The sequence below is a fragment of the Pipistrellus kuhlii genome, unplaced genomic scaffold (assembly GCF_014108245.1).
Source record: "Pipistrellus kuhlii isolate mPipKuh1 unplaced genomic scaffold, mPipKuh1.p scaffold_m20_p_8, whole genome shotgun sequence".
NCBI classification, from domain to species: Eukaryota; Metazoa; Chordata; class Mammalia; order Chiroptera; family Vespertilionidae; genus Pipistrellus; species Pipistrellus kuhlii.
In genome coordinates this window covers 23,087,904-23,109,414 of record NW_023425584.1, presented here as the reverse complement: position 1 = coordinate 23,109,414, position 21,511 = coordinate 23,087,904, and positions in this window count along the sequence as shown.

The window sequence follows — 21,511 nt, the reverse complement described above, 5'->3', positions numbered from 1 at the left end:
TTATTTCAAGTATTACTGCTCATCCATAATGCACCTGGTCACCCAAAAGCTCTGATGGAGATTTACAATGAGATTAATGTTTGTTTTCATGCCTGCTAACTCAGCATCCATTCTGCAGCCCATTGATCAGGAGTAATTTCCACTTTCAAGTATGATTAATAAGAAATAGGTTTTGTAAGGCTATAGTTGCCACAGACAGTGATTCCTATGATTTAACTGGGCAAGTCAATTGGAAACCTTCTGGAAAGAATTCATCATTCTAGATGCCATTAAAAAATATTCCTGATGCAGGGGAAGAGGTCAAAATATCAACATTAACAGAATTTGGAAAATGCTGACTCTAACCCTCATGTATTATTTTGAGGGGTTGAAGCTACAGATGTAGGCTCATGAGGTAGGTTCAGTGAAGAAAGTAACCGCAGATGTGGTGGAAACAGCAAGAGAACTAGAATTAGAATTAGAGCCCCAAATGTGACTGAATTGCTACAGTCTCACAATAAAACTTAATGAATGAGGAGTTGCTTTTTATGAATGAGCAAAGAAAGTGGGTTCTTATTATTTTTTAAACCTATATGATCACCTCAATAGATGTGGAAAAATTTAATATATTTTTATTGATTTCAGAGAGAAGTATGGAGAGGTAGAGAGAAAGAGAAACACCATTGATGAGAGACAAACATCGATTGACTGCCTCCTATACACCCTCTACTGGGGATTGAGCCCACAATCTGGGCATGTATGTGCCTTGGCTGGGAATTGAACTGTGACCTACTGGTTCATGCTCAGCCACTGAAAAACACCAGCCAGGCACAGAAGTGGTTTCTTGAGATGGAATCTACTGCTGGTGAAGATGCTGTTTAGATTGTTGAAATGACAACAAAACATTTAGAATATTACATAAACTTAGTTGGTAGAACAGTGGCAGGGTTTGAGAGGACTAACTCTAGTATTCAAAGACATTCTAATGTGGGTAAAATCACAGGGAAATCATTTGTGAAAGGAAGAGGCAATCCATGTGGCAAACTTCTTTTTTCTTATTTTAAGTAATTGTGTGCCTTGCCGGCTTGGCTCAGTAGTTAAGTGCCCACCTATGAACCAGGAAGTCATAGTTAGATTTCTGGTCAGGGCGCATGCCGGAGTTACAGGCTTGATCCCCAGTGGGAGGTGTGCAGGAGGCAGCTGATCAAGAATTCTGTCTCATCATTGATGTTTCTAACTCTCTCTCTCTACCTCTTCCTTTCTCTCTGAAGTCAATAAAAATGTTTAGAAAAAAATATAATAAAAAGTTGCCACAACCTCTCCAACCTTTGACAACCACCACACTGATCAGATCAGCCATAACACTAGGCAAGACCCTTTACCAGCAAATAGATACAACTCCCTAAATGATAGTTAGCATTTTTTAGCATTAAAGTATTTTTAAGTTGCTATGTGCATTGCACACTTAATAGACTGAGGTATAGTGTATATGCACTGAGAAACAAAAGTTTTGTGTGACTCACTTTATTGCAATATTCACCTTATTGTGGTTGTCTGGAAAATTTTTTAATTAATTAATTTATTTATTATTTATTTATGGAATAAAGAATTATGCATTATTCCTGAAATGTACCTGCACATACATTTCAGACACCTTTCGTGTTAGTTTTCTGTGTTTTCTTTAGTTCCTTTATGGGGCTGAGTTTTAAACAGGGCCCTTTCTTCCACCTTGGCCCATGCTGGCTTTGGCAGTTTCTAGAAGCTGGCTGGGTCCTCTGCCTGGCAGATCTTTGGCAGGTGCAGTTCTTAACTTCATTCTATTCCATCCTCACTGACTCACCCTCCTGCAAGCCCTTCCCATTTTACTGCTGGGTCTGGCAGCAGAAGCCCAAGTGAAATGTAAACCCATCTCTAATGGATCTTATTTTCTCCAACTAGCCTGGATACTGATTTAGGTCCTCCTCAAAGTGAGGGCTGACAAAGCATAAGGTACTGACAATACTTTTAGGAGCAGCTCAGGGTCCGGGTGGGCATGGAAGCTCAGGGAACTGTCTTCACTGGCTCCTAGTGGCTGCAGTAGCTTCTGTAGAGTTACCCAGATAGGATGCAAAATACAGTTGGCTCTGGGAGCCTACCAATTGATGTTAATGAAGAGTAGGATGTTTTGTTTTGTCTTTAATCCTTACCCAAGGACATGTTTTCTGATTTTATAGGGGGAGAGGAAGGATAGAGGAAGGAAGAAGGAGGAGAGAGGAGGGAACAAGAATGAAGGAGAGAAAGAAGGAGGAGGGAGATACAGTGGTTGCGTCCCACATGCTCCCTGACTAGTACAAACCTATAATATAGGTATGTGCTCTGACTGGAATTCAAACCCACAATCTATTGGTGTATGGGATGACATTTCAACCAACTGAGCCACCAGGCTCTGGCCAAGTCAAGAATAGTCTTTGAAAGACTCTAAGGACAGAGAATTTATACAGTCCAGAGGAGATAGGCTGCTCCTCATTTATCCTAATGCTCCCACATGAAATCTTTTTATATGAAATATTATGATTTTTAAAAGCTGGCAACTAGTTCAATGACAAAGATCCATTGTACTCGTTGAATAACACATGTCAGAGTTCCTGAATCAGTCCTCTGGCTACTGGTGCCATTGCTGGTCTAGAATACCACCCCTCTCTTCCTCCATTACCTCACTAGTTCCTTCTTGGCTTGTTGTCACATCTGTTTCCTCTCACCAAAGTGGCCTTAAATTAACCCAGAGGTTTTTTTTTTGCTTCATTCCTTAAGAGAGGAAGAAATAGTAGCAACCTTCCTTTGGAAATTTTAAAAACAAAAACAAATGCGCCTTGTACAATGGGAGAACATAGCCACCCATTGCAGACTTCACAGCAAAGGAGCTGAGTGGGCAGGGGAAACTTTATAATAAGAGCCAGGTGGTCTGCTTTCCTTCCTCAGAGTTTCACCTGGGACAAGTTGCCCAACTCCTTATTTGTTCTTTGTTCCCTGCAATGCCTTTCTTGTTTCCAGGGATCTCTCTTCTCAGTGACTGAACCCAGGTTTGGAGAAAGCTTAAGTTCTCAAGCACACTGAGTAGTCCCTGGTGATGGACATAGGTTTTGCTTAATGACACCTTCATTTTCCTTTAGGAAACCACGCCTCCTCCTTTGGATGTGGGGGTGTTAGGGATCCAATGCCCTGTTCTCCCCTAACTGAGCTCCTGATCTTGGGGGCTCTCAAGGAAGGGCAGTGCCCCACAGGACCCTCAACAAGCTGGCACCAAAAGAAAAGAGCAGAGCTAACTGGTGATCACTACACCTAACAATGGGGCATCTGAATTTGGGGAAAAGGGCGGTTCTCAGAGAAGCCCTTGACTAGGCCCCTCATGCTGCTTCTGATACAACTCCTGGGTCTGGCAGCAACTTGTGAGATTTGGGCCGTATTAGTTTGTTGGTTCTCTGCCTCAGTTTTCTTATCAGCAAAGTGGTCACAATAGTTTCTGACTCAAACCTTCTGAGAACAAATGAGGCCTTATCTTCAAAGTGCCTTGAAAGTACAAATTGTGACTAGTGGAGAGGTTACCCTGCAAATTCACATTTGGTAAAATCAAGTAACACAATGAATATAAGTAACATTATATCTCAAATTATCTTGGGATCATAGGACCCCCAGTGTATCTAATCCACCCCCCTGAGCAAGTCACACTGCTCTAGAGAAGGCTCCACTTGTTGATTTCTACCACTAAAAAGTGGCATGGGAGTGACAGCTGAGAGCAGGCTGACACCTGAGCTTGAATTCTGGGTTTGTCAGTTTCTTGTGTGGCCTTGGACAGTTACTTAAATTCCCTACATTTCAGTTTCTCATCTGAAAGGGGGCATACATGATTGTAGAGATTACAATAGTGGTTTACATCGAAGGAGATTAGGAAAGTAGATGCTTAGGATAGTAGATGGTACACATGGCATTCTAGGTGAATGCTGGCTAATGAAGATGATGGGGAGTACCACACTGGTGGTCACGGGGATATAGAGAAGTTTGTTCAGTGGGTCATCTGCTTGCCCCTAGACATGTCCTACAACACCAACTGTCAGATGCAGTGGGGTCCCCTCACCTTGTGCTGCTTATGTAGAAAAACAACAACAACCCTCCTTTCTAGTAAAAGGAATGATAATAGAAGGAAGGAGAAAGGGAAATGAGGCAGGACTCAGGATCAGCCTAACGGTGGTGGTTCTTACTTTCAGTTTACCTCAATGCCAACCCAGCATACTGGTGCCTCAGGGAGTCTTTCTCTGAATCTCCCTGTCCTAGCATCTAATTCCCCTCACAAAATAATTACACATTTATTTGTGTAGTTACTTGTTAATCATGACTCCTCACCAGTCATGACAGCAGACACTGTTTCTGTTTCATCCACCACTCCCTATTCTACTTTCTCCATACAGTAGGCTCTCAACAAATATTTGCAGAGTAAATGAAAACATGAATCTGTCACACACTGTCTGGTTCTTTGTTTCTGGGAACATGAAGAAGCAAACTGGATTAAGCTTGTGATAAAAATGCCTCAATTTATCAGATGGCCCTGACTGGAATGTTTCATGTATCTTTCCACAAGACATTTTAGGTGAGACAGATATAGAATAAACAACTTCTCATTTGGAGTAATGCAGTCTCATTTTGCCTGGATCAACAGTCAAACGTAGGTTTCACCCACATCTACAAAGTCAGTCAAGGATTTATTTAATTTGGACCAGGCTTTGGGAATTCAGTAAGGAGTTAGACAATGTCCCCAATCCTCAAAGAATTTGCCTTTTAATGAGGAGATCCAAAATTAAAAAGCAGAAAATATAATTTCAAGTAGAATGGGAACCACATTGAAAAGAAAGCATGGAGAGGTGAGGTATGTGATAGTGACTAAGGGTTGGAAGGAATAATATAGATTTGGGAAGGCCTGTGGAGATGGTGATTGAATCAAGACTCTAAAGACAACCCTATAAAGATCTGTATGGAGAGAATTCCAGGAAGTGGAAGAAGAAAATGCCCTAAGGGAAAAGGTTGGTGTGTTTGAGGAGGAGAGATAAGTCACTGGAGCATACTGAACTTCCACATAGTGTAATGAGCTAAGTCAAACCGGGAGGTAAGAGCTGGATGCTGTACAGCATTGCAGGTCTTGATAAAGCATTTGCCCTTTATTCTAAGTGTGATGGGAAGACAGAGAGTGTTAGCAGGGAAAAATGGGTTGCCAGAAATCAGGAGCCTATTTCAGTAGAGATGAGAGTGGAGGCTTGGATTACAAGATATGAAAAGACGTAGTATGACCTGCTGATTGATAAACTGGATATGAAGGAAAAAGTGGGATCCATCATGATTCCTAAGGGTAGGTTTGGGCAACTGGGTGTATAATGGGCCATTTACTCTTTTGGTTAAACAGGAAATAAGTAGGTTCGTGAGAAAAAAACAAATCCCACAATGTTCCTTTTTGTATATGTTAAGTTTGAGGCTTTTCTAAGATAAACATTTGGAGATGTCACATACAAACACCAAAGGTCATTCTTAAATTTGTGTAGTTGGCTACACAAGTTTCAAGCTTAATGAAGATGGAATTGTGGCATCACCAGCTATGATGGCGCTTAACTCTGTGGTTATGAATGAGATCATTGATTATGTAGATTAGGAAGAGTAGAGGGGAGGAAGACAAACACCTTGAATATTTGAGCTTATAATCTGTGCTAATTTATTTTATTTTAGGTTTTGAATCATCCTTATAGTTATTTCAATTTTTCACCATACTTTGCATTTGTATTTCTGAAAGGTCACCTACTTTTTATTAATGAGGTATTTGATTATAAAACTTGTTACTGTAAGTTATTCGTAATCAAATTCTAGAAATCAGTTGGTAGGTAACAGATGCACACATGATAAAGGGAAATGCCAAAACCCACTTCCCATGGTTGTTCCTCTTGATTGCACACATCTATTTTTAACACTCATGATTGTAAAGCGAAGTCCTTGTCACTTGAGAAAACTGTGTTTCCCAACGGAGGCACCTGGACACAGAGTGGCGTGCCCTGTGTGCCAACATTTACTGCTGCTGATTTGGCAAGAGAACTCAAACCACAGGAAATTTAAGAATGACCTTTGGTAGTTTGTGTGTGAGTGTGTGTGTGGGGTGTGTGTGTGTGTGTGTGTGTGTGTGAACTGGGGAGGTAGAAGTGGGTGGTGGTAAGTGGTTCCAGAAAATCTACCCTATAGTTGTTAAGGATTTCCTAACATGTCAAAGTTTCTCAGAAAGCTTTGCTAATTAAGAGTTTTGGACTGATTATCAGAAGTATTTACTCATCCATTTCCTAAGAGCTCAGGCTTAATAAACTCTCAGCTGAGTGAAGTTTATTCTTTTCTAACAAATGGTAGGTTTTGATCCAATAACTTGAGAGAGGAACCTTGAAGATTCAACGCATAACAGGAACTGTTTTCAAGACTGAAAAGCTAATTATCACTTAACAGTTTGTAGTAGCTACAAATAAATGGTTTATTTGGGGAAGTCAAAATCAGTTATTCCAGCTAAGTGGCATCACTTAAAGGCAGCCTGTTTTTAAACCAGAAGCCCTAGGTTTGAATCCAGACTCTAAAACTTACTGGTTTCTATTACGGTGGGAAAGTCATCAAATACTTTTGGTTTTTAAGTTTCATCATGTCTAAAATGGGTATCATAGTTATAGCTTTTCCGGAGACCTATAAAGACTGAAATGTGCCATGTAAGCCTTTCTAAAATATACTTTTTAATTGATTTTTAGAGTTAGAGGAAGGGAGAGGAATAGAGAGATAGGGACATCGATGATGAGAAAAAAATATTATCTATTGGCTGCCTCCTGCATGCCCCCTAATGGGAATTGAACCCACAACCCAGGCATGTGCTCTGACTGGGAATTGAATCAGTGACCTTTAGGTTAATGGGTCAATGCTCAACTACTGAGCTACCACCAGCAAGGTACATATAAACCTTTAGATGGTGGAGAAATCCTTACTATTTTTCTGATTTTGTTCAGGAAGACAGAAAAATTGCCCTCTCCAATAATCTTTGGAGTGTATGAATTCTCAGCCACAGGACTGGGCTTTCGTTGGCACATCTCACTCTATGAGGCAGGATGTGGGTGAATGTAAATCTACGTGACAGTGACTCAGTATGGTCCATTAAGAATGAAATGACCTTGGTTACATCAGATAAGGAAGAATGCAATAGCTTTTGGCTTGTCACACAAAACTGCATTCTCTTTCACACTTCACTATTCCGAAATTTACCTGACTCACCACTCCACACCCTATCTAGCCCCATTTACAGGAGGTTTAATGCCCCTTTCTTCAAAAAGAGTCATTGGTGGTGGTGGTGGTGGGGAGATGGAACAATACTCATTGACCTTAAGAATGCCTAAATGATGGATCCCAGCAATTAAAATTGAGGGATTTATACTTCAAATAGAATCACAAAAGTTCTCAAAGGTATATGGGTAAGACATTGCAGCACTGATTGTAATACTAAAGAACTAACAACAACCTAAGTCCTAGGGATTTTTAGCCTATATATGCTTATGTCATGATCATAGACCAATTTTTTTCCTATATATAAGTCAAAATTAGTTAAAACTAAATTAGTCTAATGGAAGGTTTAGGTGGCATTAATGCTCGCTTCAAGACAACAGAATGAGAACTTATATTAGAACATCCTGGTTTGACGTTACAAAAACCAACTCAAGCTACACCTACAGGAATATCTTTTTAAAAATAGATATGCTTTTATTGATTTGAGAGAGTGAGAAAGGGAGAGATAGAAACATTGATGTGAGAGTGAACATCGATGGGCCACTTCCTGCAATCTCCCTACTGGGGATTTAGCCTGAAATTAGGGCTAGACCAGTATCCAGACCAGGAATCAAACCAGTGACCTCTGTGGTGCATGGGACGATGCTCAATCCACTGAGCAACACCAGATGGACTAAAAGAATCTTTTTATAAGAGAACTAAAGGCTCAGTGCACAAAATTTATATACTTGGAAGAGGGAGGGAGGGGTGCCTCAAGCCAGCCTGCGCCCTCTCACAATCCAGGAGCCTTTGGGGGGTGTCTGACTGGGGAGTAAGCCTGTGCAGGCAGTTGGACATCCTTAGTGTTGCTATGGAGGTGGGAGAGGCTCCCACCACTACCACTGTGCTTGCCAGCCATGAGCCTGGCTTCTGGCTGAGTGGCACTCCCCCTTTGGGAGGGCACTGACCATCAGAAGGCAGCTCCTGGGTGATCAGTGTGCGTCAGAGTGACCAGTCGTTCTGCTGTTTGGACGATTTGCACATTAGCCTTTTATTATAAAGGACTAGAGGTCCAGTGCATGAAATTCATGCATGAATAGAGTCCCTAGCCACCTCCCTCCCATCCTCCATGCCCTAGCCCAGCCCCTCCCGCTGGCCCCTGGTCCTCGTCTGCTAGCAGTCCTGCTCCCACCACTGCCACTCCCATACACTGATGGCACTGGCCCTACTTGCACTTGCTGATGGCATGGAGTGATTGGGGCCAGAGCCAGCAGTGGGTGTGAGTGGGGGCTGCTGTGCCAATTGCCCCTCAAGAGCAGGGGGGGTGGAGAAGCCCTCAGGAGTGATTGGGGCCAGCAGCCACCGCTCATACCCGATAATGGCACCAAATGATAAAGGCTGGTGCCAGCAGTGGGTGCAAGTGAGGCTGGTGCTGGCAGAGGGTATGAGTGGCAGCTAAGAGACAACCAATTGCCCCTCAGGAATGGGGGATGTGGAGAAGCCCTGAGGGGCAATCAGGGCCAGTGCCAGCAGCAGATGCAAGCATTGGGCAGGATCGTCGCATGTGGGAGCAAATAATTTTTAGTAACCACCAGAATTTCACCCCAATGACAGCCACCAGCACCCTGTCTGGCTCTCCCCTTTCCCCCCTCCTCTATCATCCCGCAGTGGCTCATGCCTACCATATTCTGCACTCTGCTGCCTGCTGCTGAGGCCTGCCATGTTCCACATGCACCCCCTAAGGGTCAGTGCATGTCATAGGGGGCAGTTGAGCAGCCTTAGCATATCATTAGCATATTATGCTTTGATTGTTCTGCCATTCAGTCTATTTGCATATTACCCTTTTATTATATAGGATATTGTCTTATGGAACCTCATGGCAGGAAGCCCAGCTGAGACTCCGGAATGTCTGAAAGTGTAAAACTATTGTGTGCTTAGGCCATAGCCTCTCTCCATCTGCTTTTCTCCACATTTCTATCTCATTTTAATCTTTGTATTCCTGCTTTTTATGTTCCCCAGTCTTCATGTCAGAACTTGGTAACCTATGGCTCTCAAATCCAAATATTAAAAAGCTAGTCAAGCCGAAACTGGTTTGGCTCAGCAGATAGAGTGTTGGCCTGCAGACTGAAAGGTCCCAGGTTCAATTCCAGTCAAGGGCATGTACATTGGTTGCGGGCACATCCCCCGTAGGGGGTGTGCAAGAGGTAACTGGTCAATGTTTCTCTCTCATCGATGTTTCTAGCTCTCTATCCCTCTACCTTCCTCTCTGTGAAAAATCAATGAAATATATATATATATTTTTTAAAAAGCTAGTCAAATGGAGAGACTAACTCTCTTTCCTTTGACCCTAGCTCCAAATGACCTAACAGTCTCTGAGAAGCTCAGTTTATGCCCAGTTTCCAGCCCTTGTCAAGTCAAGAGTAGTTAGTCCTATAGTAGCAAAGAACTACTGAGGGCCCATTCAGTTTGAGAATTAGGAATGTTATTGAGGGAAGATGCTCCAAAAAGCATCCCAAACAGAGTGTGTAGTAGATGCTTTTGGCAAACTCCAGGCACTGGCTCTCTAGGTACAGATAATGTATTTTATTTGCCAAGTCACTAATTCATTTTTTGTGGGTCATGCCTGATTTATTTTGCTATGAATGTTCACCTTGAAGAATTTGTAGTAAAGTAACTGATTATAAGAGAAAATTTTGAGTATAATAGACCTTTGAACAACATAGGTTTGAACTGCACAGGTCCACTTATATGCAATTTCCCCCCCCACACACACACACAATATATATATATATACATACAGTCAGCCTTTCATATTCCCAAAGTTTCAACAATCTGCAGATGGAAAATAGTATTTCAGATTCGTGGTTGTGAAGCAGAGGGTTGACAGTATACATTGTTCTACACTACTTTATGTAAGGAACTTGAACTTCAGGGATTTTGGTATCTGTGGGGGTCCTGAGACCAATCCTCTGCAGATACTGTGGGAGCACTGTTGCTAAATTTTGGGGGAATAAAAAATTATATTTGGATTTAAGTATTGGGGATCAGTATGCCTAATCCTGTTGTTTAAGGGTCAACTATATATTTGGTAGATTAATTGTCATAGTAGCTAATCAATTAATACAGATTGGAGTCACTTGGTGACTGATGCAACTCAAGCATCACATATTGGGCAGTGTTAAAATTATGAAAACAGCTGGGACTGGTTTGGCTCAGTGGATAGAGCATCGGCCTGCGGACTGAAAGGTCCCAGGTTTGATTCCGGGCAAGGGCATGTACCTTGGTTGTGGACACATCCCCAGTAGGGGGTGTGCAAGAGGCAGCTGATGGATGATTCTCTCTCATCGATGTTTCTAACTCTCTATCCCTCTCTCTTCCTCTCTGTGAAAAATCAATAAAATATATTTAAAAAAATAAAAAATAAAATTATGAGAAACAAATACTTTGTTTCACCAGAAAATATTCATTTTTTTTTCAGTCTTCAATCAACTGACATATCAGAAACTAAAGGATTGTGTTTTTTTTAAAAATATATATATATTTTTTAATGATTTCAGAGAGGAAGGGAGAGGGAGAGAGATATATAAACATCAATGATGAGAGACAATCATTGATTAGCTGCCTCCTGCTTATCACACAATGGAGATCTAACCTGCACCCAGGCACATGCCCTGACCGGGAATTGGATCGTGACCTCCTGATTCATAGGTTGATGCTCAACCACTGAAGCATACCGGCCTGGCAAGAATTGTTCAAATATATTTTAAAGATGTACTGGAAGTAAAATAAAAGACTATGAGTATTCTACATAGAAGTTGTACGTTTGTAGCCATCCACCCATCTATCCATTGATCCAACCATCCATCTAATACAAAAACCCAAATAAAGAAATAGGCATTAAACTTGGATTTTCTGTATTTCTATCTTTGAATTTCAAGATAGCCTATTGCTTCTACACAAAGGAAAAAATAGGTAGCTAATTTTATCCCTCATTGGACCAAGTCCCATACGGTCAGGGCCCATGTTCCTCTTGTTTATTGCTATGTCCCCTCTACATTCATCATGCTGCTTAATAAGTTATCTCTAAAAAAAACCCCAAACACCCCTTGCTTATTGAATGGAAACATAGAGGACAGTGCACAGATCAAAAGTGCATAGCATGATAAAATTTCATAATGTAACATTATCACCAAGATCATGGAACACCATACTACTAGAACACCAGAAGACCCTCATGCTCCTTCCCAGAGTCTACCCATAAAGGATAAACACCATCCTGACATCAACCACCGTAGATTAGGTTTGCCAGATGTGGGACCTCAAATAAATGGAATTATGCAGTATGTACTCATTTACATCTTAACTGCCTTCTTTTGCTCAACATTATGTTTGAGAGATTCATCCAATTCTTACATGCAGTTTATATCTGTTCATTCTTTTCCTATATAACATTACCTTATATAGATATATCACATTTTATTCATTATTCTGTTGATGAATATTTGGGTTTTGGGCTCTTAAAGGTAATAATATTCTTGACTATGTCTTTTGGCATACACACACGCAAATTTCTGCAGGAAATGTACATAGAAATAAAACTGTTGGGTCATGAGAGTAAATTCCCCCATGAATATGTTGGACATTAGTAGAAACCAAAAATTTTAACTTGTTATTCCAATTTATATTCTTCTTAACAAGCAGATGATGAGTTTCAGTTACTCCTCAATGCTTGCCAACAACCTGAAATTGTCAGTCTTTTAAATAATAGCCGTTTGGTGGACCTGTAGTGGTATCTCATTGTGGCCTTAATTTTCATTTCTCTGATGACTAATAATGTCGATCACCTATTCATGTTTTTGATGATATGAATATCCTTTTGTGTAAAGTGCTCTTTAAATTTTTTGCACATTTTTTCTTTTAGTTGTGCTTTTGGTCCTTTTTCTCTTTAAAGAAGTTCCACATATATTTCGGATATAAGTCCTTTGTTCAGATAATAGATTTTACAAATAAATTTTTCCACTCCATGGTTGGCCTTTTCATTCTCTTAGTGGTGGTGTTTGATAAATAGTACTTGTTATTTTAATGTGATACACTTAATCATGATTTTATTTTATGATACTTTAGTGCTTTTTGTGTCTTGTTTAAAAATCTCTGACTAACTCAGGTCAAGAAGATACACTCGTATGTTTTCTTACAGACACTTCTTTTGTTTTGCCTTTCACACTTAAGTCTAAAATATAACTGGATTGGTTTTTGTGTGTGATGGGGTCAAAATTCAGTATCTAATTGTCCTAGCACCATGAAAAGACCATCTTCTATCATAATTCAAGTGATTATATATGTTTGCATCTATTTCTGGATCCTCTATCCTGTTCCATTGTTTAATTTGTCTATTCTAGTGCCAATACCATATTCATTTAATTATTGAAGCTTTACAATGATTCTTAATACTTAACTTCATCCTCCTCAATGTTACTTTTGCATTCTTGGCCTTTTGCATTTCCATTCAAATTTTAGAATCTCTTTGTCATTTTCCACAAGAAAAACCTTCTGGGATTTTAGCCAGCTATTGAACTCATAGATCAATTGGAAGAAAACCGATTCTATTTAATTGAATCTTCCAATCAATGAACATGCAATATCTTTTCATTTATTTAACATCATCTTTACTTTCTCCTTATAATGTTTTATAGGTTTTTTGGTATAGAGGTTTTGCCCAGTATCTGATGTCTTACTGCTATTGTAAATGTTCCTGCTTTTGTTTAATCTCACACTAGACTTAATTAGCTTTATCGAATGGTACAGGGTACACTTCACAGGCATAGAGCATCTTCAATTTGTTGCAATACCTGGCAGCTCCCCAGGCACACAGTTTCAATTGTCCCCTTACTGACATGCAGTTTGCATGCATGCTATAGGAATACCTATCATTCTTTTCCACCAGCTTTATTAATGTATAATTGCCAATAAAAATTATATATATTTAAGATGTATAACCTGATGGCCTGATTGTGTGTACAATGTGAAATATTTACCATATATTTACAATAGTCAAGATATGGAAGCAATCTAAATATTCATCTATAGCTGAATGGATAGAGAAAATGTGAGACACACACTCACACATATGTACACAATGGAATACTAGCATAAAAAAAGAAGGAAACCCTGCCATTTGTGACAACGTGGATTAATGAAACTGGAGGGCATTTTGCTAAGTAAAATAAGCCAATTTCAGAAGGACAAATACTATATGATCTCATTCATATGTGAAATCTAAAATAGTCAAACTCATAGAAATAGAAAGTAGAATGGTGGTTGCGGGGACCTGGGGAAGGGGGAAATGAAAGGATGTTGGCCAAGGTGTACAAAGTTTCAGCTGTGCAAGATGAGTAAGTTCTGGAGGCCCGGGTACAGCCACAGGACCACATGATATTGTATCATGTACTTGAAATCTGCCAAGTGGATAGGTATTAGGTGTTCTCACCACAAAAAAGTTAAATGTTAATGCTTTTAAACTTTTTGTTGTTCTTTTCTTCTGTACTTTTTAGCTGTTCATTTAATAAAGAGTTAACTGGATAAATAAAAGAAATCTATTCAATTGAGAAAAGGTAAAGATAGTTTTTTGGTATCACTTCAACAAAAATTAAGTGGTTAACATTTTTTCCACTTTAGAACAGAATATAGAAAAGTGCGTATGTGAGGTGGATGGCATTCAGAAAGAGAATAGCAGTAGAATTGAGAGCAGACGGCATCCCCTCTCTCTTCCAGTTCTAATCACTAGACCAGTGGTTTTCCTTTATTGAACCATCTGGCCTACAGATGTGAGTTGTTTGACTGTCACAATAAATTTTTTAAGTAAATTGAATCAACATGTACAATTGGAGATCTAGATTTTCTTGAAAAATTGGAAATCTGACACACCACGTTTCAATCTCTGTAGAGCCACAGTAGGCGAAAGCTGAGCCAAGTAGTGGTGTCCCAGGTCTCTCAAGCCCTTGGGACTTACTGTCTTTTGCAGCGGACTCATTTAGCTCACAGATTAGCTTCATTTTTAAAATTCCCCTTATATCAAAATTTCTTAAAAAGAGTTGTTTAAACATATTTCCACTTTCTCACCTCCTGGTTCTTTCCTCCTCCTCCCTTTAGCTGGCTTTGTCCTCATCCACTCAGCACATCTGCGCTTTCCAATGTCTTAGCTGACTGGAATCTTGCCACATCCAGTGGCCAATTCTTTATTGTCATCATATGTGGTCTCTTGCTATATAGGAATTACCTTGATTATGCCCTCCTTGAAGCCACCATCTTAAAGGCTTTCATGATATCACACTCCCCTTATCTCCCTCTGTCGTTGGGGGTTAGTTGATGGTCTCTCTGCCTTGTATTTATTCCCATTAGATTCTAAATGTTGTGCTGCAGCGCTCTGTCCTTAGCTTTCCTATCTTCCCTATCTACCTTCTCTATCAAAAAGAGCTTATCCAGGAGGCAGAGTCTTCATCGTGTTTGCCTATCTCCAGTGTCTATAAAAATGCCTAACACAGGAGTGGAGCTTGACAAATGTTGGTGGAATGAATGAGCGCAGACATGGGGAATGAGGATTCACAATGGTTCTTGCTTTCCGGTATCATCAAGCTTTCTCCCACTCGTGCATTCTCCCTGCTGACAGATGAGCCCTTTACATGGGATTAAAGATACAAAGCATTCATAAAAAAATAATTGATTTAACAAATATTTATTGGAAATTTAAAATGCAGAAAGTGAAAAGTTCCTGTTATTGCATTTTATATATATGGTGATGTCAGTTAAAAATATAATTACAATGCAAAAAAGGCAAATGGAGTCTGGAGCCTCTACATAAGATATGACTCAATAATTCTCCTGATGGGGTTGGGATGTTCTTTAGAGAATCTTCTTCTTCTTCTTCTTCTTCTTCTTCTTCTTCTTCTTCTTCTTCTTCTTCTTCTTCTTCATCTCATTTAGATATCCTCTTCTAATATTTCTGAGAAAACACTCATGATGTTTCTATTGTTTATCAAATTTTGTTTCACTATTAATAATAATTATACCAAACAAAACCCTACAAATTCAATTTATAAAGGTTCCCCTGTTGTCTGAAAATAGAGTATTCATATGAACTTTTTCATAAACTGAAGTGGGGTAAAGCAAAGAAGCAATCACCTCAGGACACATTTTGCTGATCAATGCATAAAATAAACAATATTGAAGCTCAGATGCTCATAGACACAGGTCAAAGTTCTGGCAGCTTGATGCTGAGATACTGAGTTTGGTTCCTGGGAAGGAGCTCTGGGTTCATGCTGCCTCTATGACATCAGTGAAATGGGTAGTACTAATCAAGGTCTTTCATAAAAACAAGATGGTGTAAAGCAAACTTTCAAAAAGCAGAGAATACCTGTATTTTTTTTACCATTGACATGGACAAATAAGTTTTCATCATTTTTGTGGTTTTGGCATTACTGTTTATCATGCAATTTGTCATGCATCCCAGAATTTTGGGCATTTTTGCATCAATCGTTATAAAGAACTGAATTTTATCTTTGCAAAGTGTCACAATGAGGCTCTTTTCCAAAGATAAGTAACTATAGTGGTTCCTATGGAAAACAATACAATTATTAATAAATAATGATACAAAAATAAACTCTGTGCTTTGAGTATTCACAACTGAAGATGTACTTTTGCCCAACCCTGTATATTAAAGACAAATGTCACAAAAAGGTATTATCCCTCTGTGCATACATTAAGATATAGAACGAACTGAGTAGCCTTCATTTTAAGATCAGTACTTTACTTCATGGTGTCTATTTATTGGTGTGAAAGCTTAGAAGTCAGGGAAATTCTCTTTTCCCTAGCTGTAACTTCTTTCCCAGAGGTGGAAACTTTCCTTTCTATTACACATTTTCTATTAAACATTCACTTGCTGAAAACATTTAGATGACTTGCTTTGACTCAACCAAAAGACTTCTTGCCACATGTGTATGGATCTTTCTAAATAGGTTGTACACAAACCACTCCTGCATCTTATGCAGTTGCTATAAGAATAGGACAAGGTTTGCTTATTCAAAAGGCAAACCAACACATAAAGGAAAGGCTGTGGGGACCATAACAGGGCTGGCTAGATGGCTACTTGCTGGGTGTAAGCCTCTGAGCCATTTTATAAAGATGATGAATTACTATGTCTAATCACATGACATCTGAGCCCAGCTGTCTGGGAGTGAAAGCTAAGGGGATATGCTTCAGCTCTAGGTGAGATCCAATATTCAAGGCAAGAAATATTCTCTATTCTTTCCACCATAGCTCTCCTCCTGTGCTTCTGTTGCTAGGCTCCTAATAATTCTTGCTCTCTAGTGGGTCAAGATTTCCACCACTCCTGAATTCTTCCTCTCTGCTGACAAATGAGCTCAAATCACCCCTTTAGGTGGGATTGAGGCTATATGGTCTTAATTCAAGAATTAATTAATTTAACAAATATTTATTGAGCAGCAGCTAGAGTCTTATTCTAGACTTTGTAGATATAGAGGTAGACAAGCTACTCAAGATGCTTTTCTCAGAAAATTTACTTTCTGGGATAGAAAGGGTGATGGTGGAGAAGACATAAAAAAATGCTGATACACATTATCCTAGGTGCCCTCAAGTATTGACTGCTGTTCCATCTTCATAGCAACTTTAGGAACTGTGTACTATTTTCATCTCTTTCTTAAAGATGAGACATTGAGGCTTAGCAAGATGAACTGATCAAGATAATTGCACAGCTAGTAAGTGAAGGGCAAGACTCAAACTCAGGCAATCTGCTTCCGGTTTCCTTACTCATTTTGCTAAATGCCTTAGGTCTTTTTATTTCATCTCTTTAACAGACCTGTTTATATAACTCCAAAATATCTCTCAAAGTAGCTCTCCTCAGTATTTTGCCTGGATCAAGAATCACAAACATTCATCATAATCTATATATTGGATTGTATACCCACCACTCAAAGTCAAATCTTCACCTGTCACCATATATTTGAACTCTTTATGCAAATTGTGTACCATAGAATTGTACACTTGAAACCTACATAATTTTATTAACCAATGTCATCCCAATAAGTTGAATAGGAAAAAAAGAATAGGAAATATGCAATTGCAGCCATTTCCTACAATACTGAATTATGCAAAAGCATATGTGGATAGAAAAAAAAATAGAGAATACTCATGATATTTGGATATCTAATATATTTTATTATATATATATGTATACATATATTTTTTTTCTTCAATTGATTTCATAGAGGAAGGCAGAGGAAGAGAGAGATAGAAACATCAATGATGCCCCCTACTGGGGACTAAGCCCACAACCCAGGCATGTGCCCTTACCTGGAATTGAACCCAAGACCCTTCAGTTTACAGGCTGATACTCTATCCACTGAGCCAAACCGGCTAGGGCTATTTTATTTTAAATAAGGGTTCTGCACTCTACATTTAAAAAATAATAATAAAAAGGAATGAAAGAAAGAACCACAGCAATTGACACAAACATCCTATAGGCCTCACCCAGGAGTTCTGAACTCAGCCCTCAGGGGACACTGTGAGTCTGCAGTTCAAGCTCAAGGGAAAATAGTTTTTTCTTTATTGCCTTTGCTATTGTATAACTGTTTCTTACCAGTGGTGGTTAAAAAAACTGAGTGGTTATTTTTAATCTTTCACCCTAATTATAAAGGTGATTCAAACTCACATAAAATTTTATACATAAAAAGAGATATAAAATTCTTCTTTCCTATCACTTCTTCCCAGAGGTAACTACTGTTTCTTACATATGTCCCTCCACAAATTCATGCGTTTTTTCCTTATGTAAGCAGGAACATATATATGTTTTGAATGCATTAAAGATACTTACTGAGCATCTACTAGGTACCAGGCACTGGAACTACTGTAGGAAATAATATGAAGATCCTGCCATTGGAAAGTTTTTTTTTTTGTGATTTCAAACTAGAGAATGACCCAGAATTCCACAAGTTAGCTTCTCATTTTCTGACTATATTTATACAAAAGCCCCCCTCCCACCCCCCAAAAAATCTGTTTTAATTAACTGCTATTGCATCTAAATCTCATGGTGAGGGAGAGAAGAGGAGCTTAAGGGAAGTTTTGATTTATTTTATTTTATTTTTTATTTAATTTTTTTGCAATTGGGTCTATGTCTTTATTTTCCCAGGAATAAAATGTATTTTGGGCATTGACTAAAGAACAACTTTGACACCTCCCTTTACTTTTAGGAATTTACAATCTTAGAAAAGCAGCACTATCCTCCATCGCCATTCCCAGGTCAGAAATTTTCAGAAGCCCAGCTATGTTTTAATTAATTAATTAATTTTTTTTTTACTTGTAATAGTCCTTGAAAAGTTTACTCTCTCAATTAGATTTGTATTTAACTTAAAGCTAGGCTTCCTTTAAAGGTACCTGTTTTGCCTTTGTCATTCAGACATGAATGGAGATGTGGTTTCATGAATTCTGCAGTTACTCAGCTGTTATCAGCCAGGAGCTATACTCCTGGTGCCATGTACACCCTTTCTCCACTAGTCAGAAAGCATACCCTCCTGAATGCTTCTTATCCAGCACACAGTAGGCACTTCATAATAGTGACCCTTTGGTGACTCCTTTGTTTGAATGTGACCCTTTTGTTTCTTAATATATGTTTTCACTGATTTTAGAAAGAGGAAGGGAGAGGGAGGAAGAGCTAGAAACATCAATGATGAGAAACTTCAATTGGCTGCCTCCTGCATGCCCCCTACTGAGGATTGAGCTTACAACCCAAGCATGTGCCCTGACTAGGAATCGAACCATTATCTCCTGGCTCATGAGTTAATGCTCAACCACAGAGCCACACTGGCCGGGCTGAATGTGACCACTTTAAATGCGAGTCTTGCTTCTTAAAAGAAGACAGCAAACCCAACTTCTATTGCTGTGTGCCAAAGGAAATTTTAAGAAATTTTATTAGCTAAACCAACAGTGGTAACTTCCTGATAGAGCAAGAGGTAAGAGGCACTTAGCATTGACAACCTATTTGGTCTGGTCAGGGTGTTGACTCATCGCCCCAATGAAGTGAGCAATAAAATAATGTATGCAATTTCTACCTCAACCAGAACAGTATCCTGGCTGTCAGGTGTTAGGAAAAGGCTCTCGGTGACAACTTAATACACTTAAAATATTTCAAAAGTGCTTCTTCAAGTGCTTTCAAGTGCCTCAGAAACCAGCTACAGTTGGAGTCAGTCCCTCCTTTTTTTTCTTAATCCTAAGTCCTTAACAGTTAAACTTGACTAAACAAGCCATTAGCTTTAAGATGGTGCTTTCAGATCTTAGGGGTATTTAAATCCCAGTGTTCAATGATCTTTGATGTTCGATCACTTCTTTTCATGTTTTATTTCCTAAGAAGTTGGCCATTGAGGCTCCCAGACAGGCTGTGCTCTCTCACGTGGTAATGGCAAGCCCGGAACACTGGGGGTGGTCCTCAGCCCTCCTCTGTCTCTTGAGATCCTCACTTGCCATCAAAGTCACACTTCCTGGTCTAAAATTTCCTGGTGCCATTATCATCCTGTATGAAAGGACTGGAACATATTTTTTTTTTCCTCAAGTCTCCTGGATACCTCAACTCTTTTTGAAGAACTATTCTAATGAACAGATACTTCCTTTATACAGGAAGCACCTACTGGCTGTGCTCTGCCTCTTTGGCTGTTTCTTCCTCAATCGACTGTGGGAAGAGGGATGTATTAGGGTCAACATTTTCTGATCACTGTTTAGTCAATGTGCAATAAAATTAATCTGGCCTTTTCAGTCCAGCTTTGATCTTACTATCCATTTAGAAGGGAAAATAATGTATAGTAAGTATTAGCCAATGATTCTGGGAAGAAATTGTATTTGACTTATGCCTTGTATACTTTAAGTGGTTTACCTTATACAGCTAACATCAAGTTAGTCGATATAAAATGAACCTGGCCTTTCCAAAGTCCACCAAGTCAATCACAATAAACGTCTGACTTAATTGAGGGCAGTGGGGGTGGTGATGAAATAAATGAAGGAAAAGCTCAGAAGGTCATCAACAGACCCGGAAAGTTTGAGGGATCAAAGCTATGAATGTGCAGGGCAGTTAATGTGAAGATATCTGGGTAACCTGATGTGCTCTATCCAACATCCATCCTTTCCTTTTTCCTTGTGAACAGAATTCCAATTGTATTCAGGGGTTCACCTCCTCCCCACAGGCCTGGGCTTCAGAGGAGAGAGACCCCACCCCTAACCTGAAGATGGATCTGATGGGACCAAGTCCATCACAGAGCCTAGGCCACTTGCCAATGACTGGTTGAGACATGAGCATGTGACACAACTCTGGCCACAGAGACATGAGGGGACGTGTACTGGGGGAGCTCTGGCAAAGCTTTTCATCTTAGAGAGAATCCCATGGAAGAGTTGGTTTCTTCCTCTTCTGGATGCTGTTGTCATTGGCTATGAGCCCAAATGGCTGTGACCACCTTGTGACCATGGGAAGGGAAGATGAGATTGTAGGCTTACCGGACCAGAGAACACTTGGGCAATAGCAGAGATGAAGGGATCTCAACCCTTAATAACTTCGCCAAGCCTCACACCCAGCTAGAGCTGCCCACTTTAGAAATAGTCAATGTGTAAGGTAATAAGTTTTCTCATGTCTTAAGGTATTCTGAGCTGGGGATTTTGAGGTCAGAGGCATCCTAAACTAAAGATTCAATTCATTCATTCATTCAATCATTCAACACCTACTTTCTTGGGGGCAACTCTGAGTCAGACACTGTACTAAGAGACTCACACAGATATTAAAAAACAAAGTTAGATATTGTTATGTAGCTGGTTTTGCTTGAATAAATGTGAGCAGAAAATGGCATGTGTTACTTCTGGGAAGGAACTTTAAGAACCACTATGGTATTTTCATGCTTCCTTTCTTCTGTCATGATGCTGAGGAATTACATGTTGAGAAAGAACTTCCATTCACCTGCCTCTCCAATGACCAGGTTGAGCAAAATCCTACCTCTTTCTTCCCACATTGGATGTGTATCAAGATAAAAAGTAAATAAATTATATTTTGAGCCATCATGAATTTGAAGTTGTTTATCATCAAGCAAAGCCTGTCCTAGCTGATAAGCACGTAAAGAGCTTAGCACAGAGCCTGGCACTCAGTGCACAAAAGCCTACCAGCTGCGGATGGATGCTGCTATTACCTCTTTGTTAG